The sequence below is a fragment of the Heptranchias perlo genome, chromosome 19 (genome assembly GCF_035084215.1).
Source record: "Heptranchias perlo isolate sHepPer1 chromosome 19, sHepPer1.hap1, whole genome shotgun sequence".
Taxonomy (NCBI): domain Eukaryota; kingdom Metazoa; phylum Chordata; class Chondrichthyes; order Hexanchiformes; family Hexanchidae; genus Heptranchias; species Heptranchias perlo.
This window is the reverse complement of record NC_090343.1, coordinates 20,437,572-20,450,838: the sequence shown is the minus strand read 5'-3', so window position 1 is coordinate 20,450,838 and position 13,267 is coordinate 20,437,572.

The following is a 13,267-nucleotide window of genomic DNA, read 5'->3' as shown; positions in this document are numbered from 1 at the left end:
TGCCTCTCAGATGCCTCCTTTGAAACCTGAAAAGCCCCCAGTTTCTTCAGTCTTTCATCATATCTCAGACCTCTAAGACCAGGGATCAGCCTTGTGGCTGTTCTTTGCACTGCCTCCAACCACTTAAATGTCCCCCTTGTGTTTTGGGATAAATACAATCTATCCCATGAAATTCATTGTTTTTGAGCCGTATCAGCCTGTCTCGGACTTCCATCTCCCCTATATCGAAGTCATTCATTTTGTCTGGACAATCTGTGTTTGTGGAAAGGCTTGTTGCTCATGTCTCCCCTTGTGAATACTTGGAGGAAATGGTCATTCAGAATTTTTACATCTTATATAGTTCTCACCTCTTCTCTGACTGCCCGCTAAATGTTTGTTTTTATTCGTTCATGGGACGTGGGCGTCGCTGGCAAGGCCAGCATTTATTGCCCATCACTGATTGCCCTTGAGAAGGTGGTGGTGAGCCGCCTTCTTGAACCGCTGCAGTCCGAGTGGTGAAGGTTCTCCCACAGTGCTGTTAGGTAGCGAATTTCATGATTTTGACCCAGGGATGATGAAGGAACGGCGATCTATTTCCAAGTCGGGATGGTGTGTGACTTGGAGGGGAACATGCAGGTGGTGTTGTTCCCATGTGTCTGCTGCCCTTGTTCTTCTAGGTGGTAGAGGTCGCGGGGTTGGGAGGTGCTGTCGAAGAAGCCTTGGCGAGTTGTTGCAGTGCATCCTGTGAATGGTACACACTGCAGCCACAGTGCGTCGGTGGTGAAGGGAGTTGGGAAGATGGTTGAAGGGAGTTGGGAAGGTGGTTGAAGGACTAAAGAATTTATTACTGTTATGTTTTGTGTCTGCAGTTATGCTTTTTCTAGGTCTCTCTTTGACTCTTTGCCTCATCCTTTTGACATATTTTTGCATGTCCTTATATTCATGCCAATGAACCCAATCTTCTTTCTCCCTGCAGAATTTGTAGAGGTAATTTCTTCTCATTTCTATTGTCTCTTTTGATTTGTTTATTAATCCATTGGGACCATCCCTATTTAGTCTGACCCAACCCACCATCCTTATACATGACTTTGAGCCAACAGGGGTAATGGTAGATTGATGCATAATGAAAGTATCATGACAGCTTCCTGGGCAATGGACATTCACATGCAGGATAAAGTGATTGGCATCACACACTAATTGCACATTAATGGAATGAAAGCAAGCCTTTCCTGTTTGAGGAAATGGGTGGCTGGGGGGAGGTTGTCATACGGGGCTTTGAGTACCACATGCATTCTGTCAATTGTTCCTTGCCAGCTCTTTCTCTATGTTTCTTTGGTTCCATTGGAAAGGATATGACGAGTATCTGAATGGTGGTAATCTAATGAAGAGCAGTATTAGCACTCCTAAGCGGCTCTGGGAAGAAAGTTGAGCAGGTTAGCAGTGGATTCACAAGGGCAAGGCAGAAGCCCAGCCTGTCGCTGACCCGCTAATGGGGGAATCCAACCTATGACTATAATACAACATAATATTGCTAATATTAATATAGCAATGATTTTTCCCACAATAGCAGCAGCTTTTAATAACCTGGACACTCTATTGCTGGAAATGATATTGCAGTACTTCCCAAAATGTTTACTTTTTTTAACAGATGACTCCTTGAAAAGAAGTACTGCTAAGCCTCTCTTGCTTCCCTTCGGTCTGTTTTCCTCATTCTCCTCCTTCCTTTCTGGCATTCTTGCACCAGCTTTCCCCACATTCCAACAGGGTATACACTTGAAAACACTTTTTTGACTGTGAAGTGCTTTGAGACATTCTGAGGTCATGAAAGGCATTAGATAAATGCAAGTTTGTTCATTCATTCCTTACTTCCTTCCTTTCTTTCTATGTGTCTCCCTTCCCTTCCTTCTGCTTCACGCTCTCTCTCCTCTCCTCTGTTTCTGCTCTCTCATCTCCTTCTCTTCTGTCTCTTGCATTTTCTTCCTTTCTGTATGTCTGTCTCTTCCCCTTCTGTTTGTGTGTGTCTCTCTCTTTGTGTGTATCTCTCTGTCCCCTTCACATTTGCGTGTGTTCTCTCTTTCCTTTTTCTGTCTGTGTATCTGTCTCCTGTTTCTCTAATCTCCCATCTCTTCTTTTTCTTTCCATTCACCTTTCATTATTTTTCATTCTTTTTTAGTGTGTTCTCTATCCATTTTTGATTCATTACCTCCTTCCTTTTTCTGGTTTGTTTGTCCTTTCTTACTTCTCTCTCGCTCCTCTCTATCCTGCTTCTATGTTCTCTTTTCTGCTTTTCTGCTTCTCTCTCTTCCTTGCTTTTCCCTGTGTCTCTCACTATAGCAGCAGGAGCAGTTGGAGTGATGGGCCTGGCAAATTCCAAATTTACTCAGGCACAAATTAATATTACCACAACGCACGCTTTAGAAATAAAAGGGGTGAAATTCGTCTTGGACTGATTGGCTACCATTCATCTTGTGCTATCACCCAAAAAACATTTCACCCCCCAAAGCCTTTTCTAAGCCACATTACGGCCTTTAGTCATCTACATTTCTGTCCCATTTCCCAGTGTTTAGGAACTGCATCTCAAGTTATTTATGGTTCTGTTACTTCAGCTACTGGATTTCAACATTGCATTTCTCTGGCAATTTTGTGAGGCTTGGAAATAACACTGATTTAGGTCAGGAAGTACTGATATGCTGACAGGGAAACAATGACCATCAGTGCTTTTTTTATTTGTTCCATGGATGTGGGTGACACTTGCAAGGCATTATCTATTGCCCAATTCTAGTTGTCCCAAGGGCATTAAGAATGCATCATGTAGTGTGGGACTGGAGAGGTAGCAGGTTCCTTACCTTAAGGGCATTAGTGAACCAGTTGGGTTTTTATAACAATTCAGCAGATTTCATTATCTTTCTGGTGCTAGGCTACAAATTAATAGATTTATTGAATTCAAATTCACAACTTGTCATGGTGAGATTTGAACTTGTGACCTTTGAGTTGTAAACCCAGTATCATAATCACTAGGCTACCATACCCATTTTCATACATTATTAGCAGATTTCCCATGGCATTGCTCAAAGTAAATCAGAAGCGTGCAGTGGAGAAAGTATGATGAGAAAATTGTAACAGGAACCAAGTGCGACACTGACATGAGCATGCACTATACACAAGATCGTTAACTTATTATAGATAGATGTTAAAATGCCAGATATGAAAACTACCCCAGAAAAGTAAAAATTACTGGAACTGTAAAAATACCAGATATGTAAAAATTACAGTTTTGAAAAATATATAATCAGAAATCAAGATGTGGCATAAGTTTAGAAATAAAAGCACAGAGTTTGCAAACTCAGTCTCAGATTTTCCCTCCTGTGGAAATTTTCATTCTACAAGTATCAGTCTTTCCAGTTTTTCTTCAGGATTTCGAGCTTACTTAGCATTTGAGCTTCCTTATCAAAGTGAGCAGAAACATATTCTTTAAACAATTGTGTTTGAATCAAGAGCCATTTCTTGCAGTCCGACATGACAGCGAAGGGTTTATCGTAGAATCATAGAATCATAGAAAGGTTACAGTACGGAAGGAGGCCATTCAGCCCATCGAGTCCATGCCAGCTCTATGCAAGAGCAATCCAGCTAGTCCCACTCCCCCACCCTATCCCTGTAGCCTGCATTTTTTTTCCTTTCAAGTACTTATCCAGTTCTCTTTTGAAGGCCATGATTGAATCTGCCTTCAACACCCCTTCGGACAGTGCATTTCAGATCCTAACCACTCACAGTGTAAAAAAGTTTTTCTTCATGTCACCTTTGGTTCTTTTGCAATCACCTTAAATCTATGTCCTCTGGTTCTTAACCCTTCTGCCAATGGGAACAGTTTCTCTCTATCTACTCTGTCTAGATCCTTCATGATTTTGAATACCTCTATCAAATCTCCTCTCAACCTTCTCTTTTCCAAGGAGAACAACCCCAGCTTCTCCAGTCTATCCCTGGAAGTCCCTCATCCCTGGAATCATTCTACTAAATCTTTCCTGCACCCTCTCTAAGGCTTTCACATCTTTCCTAAAGTGTGGTACCCAGAACTGGACACAATACTCCAGCTGTGGTCAAACCAGTGTTTTATAAAGGTTCATCATGACTTCCTTGCTTCTATTTATAAAGCCCAGATTCCCGAATGCTTTTTTAACCGCTTTCTCAATCTGCCCTGCTACCTTCAACAATTTGTGTACATATACCCTCAGATCTCTCTGTTCCTGTACCACTTTTAGAATTGTGCCCTCGAGTTTATATTGCCTCTCCTCATTCTTCCTGCTGAATTGTATCACATTTTTCTGCATTAAATTTCATCTGCCACATATCCGCCCATGCCACCAGCCTGTTTATATCCTCTTGAAGTCTATCACTATCCTCCTCACTGTTCACTACACTTTCAAGTTTTGTGTCATCTGCAAATTTTGAAATTGTGCCATGTACAACCAAGTCCAAGTCATTAATATATATCAAGAAAAGCAGGGGTCCTAGTATCAACCCTGGGGAACACCACTGTACACCTCCCTCCAGTCCGAAAAACAACCGTTCACCAGTAGTCTCTGTTTCCTGTTACTTAGCCAATTCTGTATCCATGCTGCTATTACCCCTTTTATTCCATGGGGTTCAATTTTGATGACAAGCCTATTATGCGGCACTTTATCAAACCTTTATCTACTATATAGATTTATTTTCAGTTATTATCATTATATGGCATGAACAATTAAATTATTGATGAAAACTACTGTTTGAAATGTGCACACTGTACAAGATGCAGCTATATGATATCACAAAGGATAAACAAGAGAAGATGTAACTCCGAGATCATTCAGCACAATGATAACCAAAGTCCTCGCGGGGGTGTTTGCTAGTGCTGTTGGGGAAGGTTTAAACTAGAGTGGCAGGGGGATAGGAACCTGAGCAGGGAGTCAGAAGGGAGTAAAGTTGAAAGCAGCAAGAGAGGGGAAGACCCAGGGGAAATTTACAATACAAATAGTACAAACAGTTGTTCAAGAACAAGTGAAAGGGAAAAGCGTAGAGCAGCAGAAAGAAAGTGTACTTTAGGCACCACAGATAAAGTGAAAACTAGAAGGTTGTAAGGCGATTAACCCAGCATCAAAGCTGAAGGTCAGGCTAGGGTGTGTGGCCCAACTAAGAGTTCTATATACAAATGCACGGAGTATAAGGAATAAATTAAATGAACTACAGGTTCAAATTCAAATTGGAGGGTATGACATGATAGCTATTACTGAGACATGGCTGCAGGATGGTCAGGATTGGGAACTAAATATATCGGGTTGTAAGGTCTACAGGAGAGATAGGGAAAATGGAAGGGGGGGAGGAGTAACCTTAGTGATTAGAGATTAAATCACTTCAATGATAAAGGAGGATATAACGAGAGGTAAGCAGCCAACAGAGACCTTATGGGTTGAATTGAGAAATAGGAAAGGATCTAAGACTATAGTGGGAGTTGTGTATAGGACCCCTGGCAGCAGCTCTGAAGTGCTGGATTGTATAAATGCAGAGGTTAGACATGCATGTAACAAAGGCATAGTGGTCTTAATGGGGGACTTTAAACTTCACATAAATTGGGAAAAGCAGGCTAGTAACTGTCAGAAAGGTAGTGAATTTCTTGAATGTGTCCGGCATAGTTTTCTACAGCAGTATGTCCTAGAGGCAACAAGGGGGCAAGCCATACTAGATTTAGTAATGAGTAATGAAGATTTAGTTAGCAGCTTAGCTATGCACGAACGTTGATCCAATAGCGATCATAACATGATCGAGTTCAATGTAGTGTTTGAAAGGGAAAAAGTGAATCAGCTGCTAAGATTCTAGACTTGGGTAAGGCTGACTTCAATGGGATGAGACAGAGACTGTCCACAGTAAACTGGGTTAATCTGTTAATGGGTAAAACTACTGATGATCAGTGGGAAATGTTTAAAGAAACATTTAACGTGATACAGAATCAGTTTATACCCCTGAGGGGCAAGAACTCTACTTGCCAAAAAAAACAGCCATGGACAACTAAAGAGGTAAGGGGCAGTAAAAGACATAAGGAAAGGGCATACAAAAAGGCAAAAAATGGCACAGATCCTGGCGAATGGGAAAGATACAAAGATCAACAAAGGGTCACAAAACAGATAGTAAGAGCTACAAAAAGAAAGTATGAAAAGAAACTTGCAAGGGATATCAAAACCAATATGAAGAACTTTTATAGTTATATTAGGAAAAAGAGGGTGGTCAGGAGCAGTGTTGGCCCCTTAAAAACTGAAAGTAGGGATATTGTCGTTGACAATGAGGAAATGGTGGACATGTTGAACAATTACTTTGCATCAGTATTTACAGTAGAAAAAGAGGATAGCATGCCGGAAATCCCAAGAAAACTAATATTGAATCGGGGACAGGGACTCGATAAAATTAACATAAGTAAAGCAACAGGAATGAAGAAAATAATAGCACTAAAGAGTGACAAATCCCCAGGACCAGATGGTTTCCATCCCAGGGTTTTAAAGGAAGTAGGTGAGCACATTGCAGATGCCCTAACTATAGTCTTTCAAAGTTCTCTAGATTCAGGAACTGTCACTCTGCTTTTTAAGAAAGGAGAGAGAGGGAAACCAGGGAATTATAAACCAGTTAGCCTAACATCTGTTGTGGGGAAAATGCTGGAGTCTATAATTAAGGATAGGGTGACTGAACACCTCGAGAATTTTCAGTTAATCAGAGAGAGCCAGCATGGATTTGTGAAAGGTAGGTCGTGCCTGACAAACCTGATTGAATTTTTTGAAGAGGTGACTAAAGTAGTGGACAGGGGAATGTCAATGGATGTTATTTATATGGACTTCCAGAAGGCATTTGGTAAGGTCCCACATAAGAAACTGTTAGCTAAGCTAGAAGCCCATGGAATCGAGGGAAAAGCACGGACTTGGTTAGGAAGTTGGTTGAGCGAAAGGCGACAGAGAGTAGGGATAATCGGTAGGTACTCACATTGGCAGGATGTGACTAGTGGAGTCCCGCAGGGATCTGTCTTGGGGCCTCAATTATTCACAATATTTATTAACGACTTAGATGAAGGCATAGAAAGTCTCATATCTAAGTTTGCCGATGACACAAAGATTGGTGGCATTGTAAGCAGTGTAGATGAAAACATAAAATTACAAAGGGATGTTGATAGATTAGGTGAATGGGCAAAACTGTGGCAAATGGAATTCAATGTAGACAAATGTGAGGTCATCCACTTTGGATCAAAAAAGGATAGAACAGGGTACTTTCTAAATGGTAAAAAATTAAAAACAGTGGCTGTCCAAAGGGACTTAGGGGTTCAGGTACATAGATCATTGAAGTGTCATGAACAGGTGCAGAAAATAATCAATAAGGCTAGTGGAATGCTGGCCTTTATATCTGGAGGACTAGAGCACAAGGGGGCAGAAGTTATGCTGCAGCTATACAAAACTCTGGTTAGACTGCACCTGGAGTACTGTGAGCAGTTCTGGGCATCGCACCTTCGGAAGGACATATTGGCCTTGGAGGGAGTGCAGCATAGGTTTACTAGAATGATACCCGGACTTCAAGGGTTAAGTTACGAGGAGAGATTACACAAATTGGGGTTGTATTCTGATCAAAGTTTATAAGATATTAAGGGGAACAGATAGGGTGGATAGAGAGAAACTATTTCTGCTGGTTGGGGATTCTAGGAGTAGGGGGCACAGTCTAAAAATTAGAGCCAGACCTTTCAGGATTGAGATTAAAAAACATTTCTACACACAAAGGGTGGTAGAAGTCTGGAACTCTCTTCCGCAAACGGCAATTGATACTAGCTCAATTGCTAAATTTAAATCTGAGATAGATAGCTTTTTGGCAACCAAAGGTATTGAGGGATATGTGCCAAAAGCAGGTTTATGGATTTAGATCACAGATCAGCCATGATCTTATCAAATGGCGGAGCGGGTACGAGGGGCTGAATGGCCTACTCCTGTTCCTATGTTCCTATGATCATTTACAGTTTAATTGAAAGAAGATTTTTCTTTATTTCTGTATTTTTGTTTGCAGAATTTTATGGTATGTTGCTTATCTCTTACCGTGAAACAGAGCTAAACTGCAAAGCTATTTCAAAAATAAGTCTGATGATCAGAAGATACAGATTAGAGATCATTTATCAGACTTTTATCATTCTACACAGTAAGATATGGCACAGGCAACAGGAGGCTACTCTGATTTTAACTGCCGGGCCTCAATTAAATTCTGCCAGTCCACTTCCCACCCAGAACGGGCGTGAAGAAGGCGGAGAACAGCTGCCAACATGCGAAGATCGGGTGGCCCTTGACTGCCCATTGGCTTCCAGGTAAGAGCAAGTGTTGGGGTGGGGTCTCATGGAAGGGAAGTGGGGTGGGGGGGGCGAGTCCAGGGCAGGGGAGGCCACGACCATTTTTGTGGGACCCAGAGGAGCACTTAGATTTATCTGAAGAGCATCTTCTGTCTTCAGATCAGCTGCAAACCTGCTTCTGCCTAGCTGGAAAGTTGGGGTGGCTTCCCTGCTTAAGCCCTGGTTAAAACTACATCAGGGTCCTATTGATGTAATAGAACCTCAATTTGTCTAAATTTATGAGGCTCCTACCTGCTTTGGGCAGGTGCCTCATATGCCTGCAAAACCCTGCAAGTTAATATTGGAAACGGTCGGGATCTGAGCGTGTAAGTAATCTCATTTTTAACTGCCCAACCGCCGGGCAGGTAGGGTTAAAATCGACCCCAAAGTATTTAAGACAAGTAACTTTGTCACAACATTTTGAATGTCACAACTATCGGTGACTCCTGTGCTTTCTAGTATCAGTGGTATTCTGCTCTAGATTGCAGACTCCTTTTCTCCCAATGCATCTTGTTTCTAATATCATTTTTGAGAGTGGACAATTCAGGATTTAGGGGTTTGTTCAGAACAACTTCACTGATAGAAAATGATGTCAAAATATATTTTTAAAAAGATTATAATGTGGTAATTTAAATGCACTTCCTATCTGACATTTTGTTTACTGCAGGTTAGGGAAATGAAAATGCTTGGTTGGAGATGAAGTGTAAGAATATCAATTTTCATCAAGCAACATTCTGAGAATTCAAACACTGTTAAAATTCACTGAAAGGGAACCAAAATAATATTATTATGTGCAAAAGGACGTTCTGTGAAATGCCATTTGGCAATTGATTTGAAAACAGCTACACCAATTTTTTTTGGATTTGCCTCAACCTAATTCTGCATTGTGGTTCACTAGTAATGAAATTATGCCGTACAATTGATGATATTTGTTTAACATTATGGGCCCGATTTTAGCACCCGATCCTGGGTGCGTTCTCGGCGGGGGGGCCTCTAAAATCCCGATTTCGAGGAGCGGGACCGGATCGCGCCTCGATCCCGCCCACTTCCGGGTTCCGCGCTGACGTGCGGGGGTGCGTGCGTAGCCCCCGCTGGTGTGAATCCCGCAGGCAATTAAAGCCAGCGGGGTTCCACTTGAGTGTATTTATCTTGGTATTTCAGGTCATTAAATGACCTGATTGAGCTGTTTATTTAACAGGTGTGGGATTTTACAGTGAAATGAGACTGTTTCCCATACTGGGGGAAACACTCACACTCTCAACGGACGTGTTGCAGCCAGCAGCCTGTGGCAGCTGCCAAGGTGCATTCCACAGGTGGGTGGGGAGAGCCTTCACCAATGCAGGAGGACACTCCGTAACATTGGGCAACGCCTGCCCTCCACCACCCTCCTCCAAGCAAGAAGATTCACCGGCGTGGAAGTGCGAGGACACACTTTTCTAGCGTGCACAACCCCACAAACCTACACCTGCCAGATGGGTGCTGCGTTGACATCCTCGGAGGACGAACAGCATGACCAGCCTCAGCAGCCTCGCAGTCCACGCCGTCCGCCTCAGAGACGTGCATCCCCACAACACGGTGCTGTGGCACATCCACCTGCACAGCAGGATGGAGGGCATCCGCAGAGAGAGATGCGTTGCAGGAGGCACTACCCTCCGCACAGGGTCTACAGACCAAGGCTCAGCTTCATGGACCTCTCTGAGCAGCAGTGCATACGTAGGCTCAGAGTCACTCGCCAGGTAGTCACCGACATCTGCAGCCTCCTCAATGACGAGCTGCTCCCGGATGGACCAAGCAGCATCTTCTTACCCGTCGCCGTCAAAGTCACCACTGCCCTCAACTTCTTCGCCTCCGAATCCTTCCAGGGTGCCACGGGGGACATCACCGGGGTCTGTCAGTCGTCTGCACACAAGTGCATAAGGCAGGTCACCGATGGGTTGTTCCGCAGGGCCTCGACCTACATCAAGTTCGCCATGGATGAGCGCAGCCAGACGGAGAGGGCGGTTGGATTCCATGCTGTGGCTGGCTTCCCACGGGTGCAGGGTGTAATCGATTGCACCCACATAGCAATACGGGCACCTCCACATGAGCCAGGGCTGTTCATCAGCAGGAAAGGGTATCACTCCATGAACGCCCAGCTCATTTGTGACCACCGCCAGAGATTCCTACACGTGTGCGCCAGATACCCTGGCAGCTGCCACGATGCCTTCGTCCTCAGGGAGTCCACCGTCCCGCCCCTCTTCCACGCACCCAACGCCGGCAACGGCTGGCTCCTCGGCGACAAGGGATATCCCCTGCACACGTGGCTTATGACACCTCTGAGGAACCCCATTACCGAGCCGCAGCGTCGGTATAATGACAGCCACATTGCTACCAGGTCTACAATTGAGCAGGCTATAGGGCTGCTCAAGGTGAGCTTCAGGTGCCTTGATCTTTCCGGGGGAGCACTCCAATACACGCCACTCCGAGTGGGACGAATTATAGTTGTCTGCTGTGCCCTGCATAACATGGCACTACAGAGAGGGGTGCCGCTGGAGGAGGCCCTATGCACACCCGCCACCCACATAGAGGACGACAATGAGGAGGAGGAGGAGGAGGAAGAGGTGGAGGAGGAAGAGGGAGAGGAGGAGGAACGACCCATGCGCCGAACACCGGCTCACCTGCGTGCTCGTCAGGCCAGGGAGGCACTCATATGCCAACGGTTCTCCTAACATCACACTGTGTGAGGCGTTCACATGTCATAACGTGCACAGACGAGGGTCCATACAGGCTCCCTCCACAGAAGAGTGGTGCCTGTACACCTGCACCCACTGTATTAAGCCCAATGGGTGGGACGGGGTGGTCGTCGTCATGATGAGGCGCACGGAAGGGACATATTGCACAAGCCGCAGAATTATGGACAAGAGGTGGCTGCATTGGTGAGAAAAAGTGAGTTTATTTTGTGGTGACATTCAAAGAGTGGAAATTTAAAAAAAACAAATAGACAAACACCCTGGTGCAATCCCTGTGTGCTCACGGAACTTTAGGCGTTCGTTTCTGGGTACCCCTACGTGGTGCTACCCCTGTGGCTCCAGCAGAGGTGGTGGCAGGTTGCTCCTGTTCGTGCCCTGACCGGGTAGATGCTTTGGGCCGATGCCCCCTGGGTTTCGGTGCCCGTGAGGGCACCTCCACAGACTGCTCCTCCTGCACCTGTGCAGGGGCAGACTCGGCCACCTGGAGAGGATGGACTATTGCAGGCACTGGTTGAGAGGGGGGCAACGGGTGAGACGTGGGGGCGCCTTGAGTAGCGTCCACACTTCCATTTCCCCGTTCACCATCTTCCCTCTCATGGCCAAGGCCCACATCACCCCTTCCACCCTGCTGGACGGCAGTTTGGATGACGTGGGTGAGACCTTGCAAGGCCACCTCCAATGTATCTGTCAACCTGTTGATGGCGGCAGAATGCTGCTCACCCTGAATCCGAACAGCCGTTGTGAGGGCCTGGATGGACTCATTGGTGAGCTGTGCGTGACGCTCGAGGGAGGCTAGCCTGTCCTCCACCGCAGACGTTCCCACACCTACCCGTGACACTATCTCAGAGATGCCTTCACGTCCCTGCGACACTATCTTGGCGATACCCTCCTGCACTTGTGCCACCATTCCCCTCATGCAGGAGTTGGACTCCTCCATCCTCCGTGCGATTGTGGAGAGTGCGCGTGGCACCTCTCCCAGTACCTCAGCAATGTTCTGGTGCCCCTCGACGACTCTCCTTTTGACAGGTGGCCCCCTGGGTTCAGCATCTGGGTCCGGCTGAGCCGAGCCTGGAGAAGAGTGCTCCCACCGACGCGGACCCTCCGCGGCTGACCCTGCCACCAGGGTCTGCTCATGCTCACGTGTGCGCGGTGACTCACCATGTGCAATCCCAACTAACTGAGGGGGGGGGACCCACCGAGGTGTGTGTATCTGCGCTGGTGGATGCAAGGCTCATGTGTGACGATGCACCCTCAGAGACGGGCATGTCCTCTGAGGAATCGCCCTCAACCGAAACGTCGATTGCAGACGGTCCTGCAAGAGAACAGAGGGAAATATCAGGCATGTGACCAAATGTGGCGGTGCGGCATATGCCATGTGATGCTAAGATCATTCACGATCATGAGTGATGAGTGCCAGCTTTCCCTTACCGGCCGTTTCGCCAGAACCAGACTCGCCATCCGCCATCGACAGGCAATGCAGCGTGCGGCTGATCTCCAGTGCCTCGACCTCGGCGTCTGTCAGGGCCACCTCGTGTGGCGGGCCCCCTCCGGTGCGTGCCCTTTCGCGTGCGTTCCTGGCCCTCTTCTCCTGTGAGGGCAAAACACAAAAACGTTATTGAGTGATGATTACAATGTGAGACGCTTCAAGCATTGGTGTGATTGGGTTGAGTGTGTGCCAGATGGATGGGAGGATGCGTGTGCCACATGGCCATCCCATTGTATGGGCATTGGGGTGTGTGGTAGTGGTCGAGTGGGGACAGGGACGGTGGGTACGTGCAGGCACTGTGAGGCTGATAGTTGGGTGGCTGTGAGGATTGGTGCGGGAGCGCAGTGCTGTCAGTGGAGATGGGGTTGTGAGGTGTTTGAGGTGATGTGGAAGACGGAGTGACGCAGAGTGCGTTAGTGTACTCACTTTCCCGGACCTGGTGAGGTCATTGAATCTCTTGCGGCACTGAATCCAAGTGCGGGTGGTGTTTCCCCTGCTTGTGACCTCAGCGGCCACCTCCTCCCATGCCCTCTTGGTGGCGCTGGCAGGGCACCTCCTTCCATCTGTGGAGAACAGCGTCTCCCTCCTCATGCGGACCCCGTCCAGCAGCACCTGGAGGGCGTGGTCCGTGAAACGGGGAGCAGCCTTACCCCTGTGCTCCTCCATCCTTCATGGAGTATAGTTTGTGGCTGGAGGGGC